Genomic DNA, 415 nt, shown 5'->3' with positions numbered 1-415 from the left:
AAGTCCTTCTCCATGTCTTCTCCAAACTTCTCCCACACCAGCTGCTTTTACTTTTTCACAGCAAAGGCTGCAGCCCTTCGGGCCCTTCGGTACCTTGCAACTGCCTCTGGATCCCTCCGGGATAACGTATCCCAGAAAGACTCTTTCTTCAGTCGAACGGCTTCCCTAACCACCGGTGTCCACCAGGGTGTTCGTGGGTTACCACCCCGGGAGGCACTTAAGACCCAGCCTCCACAGGGATGCACGAAAAGCTCCAAAGGTGGTGTGATTTGAAAGTCTGTCGGACAGGGGCCTCCTCCAAACATTCCCAATTTACCAGGCCTGTCCAGAGTCTTCCCCCACCCCCTGACCCAACTCACCACCAGATGGTGATTAGTTGTCAACTCCGACCCTCTCTTTACCAGAGTGTCCAAAA

The sequence above is a fragment of the Etheostoma spectabile genome, chromosome 9, assembly GCF_008692095.1.
Source record: "Etheostoma spectabile isolate EspeVRDwgs_2016 chromosome 9, UIUC_Espe_1.0, whole genome shotgun sequence".
Taxonomy (NCBI): domain Eukaryota; kingdom Metazoa; phylum Chordata; class Actinopteri; order Perciformes; family Percidae; genus Etheostoma; species Etheostoma spectabile.
Note: the sequence above shows the minus strand (reverse complement) of the source record.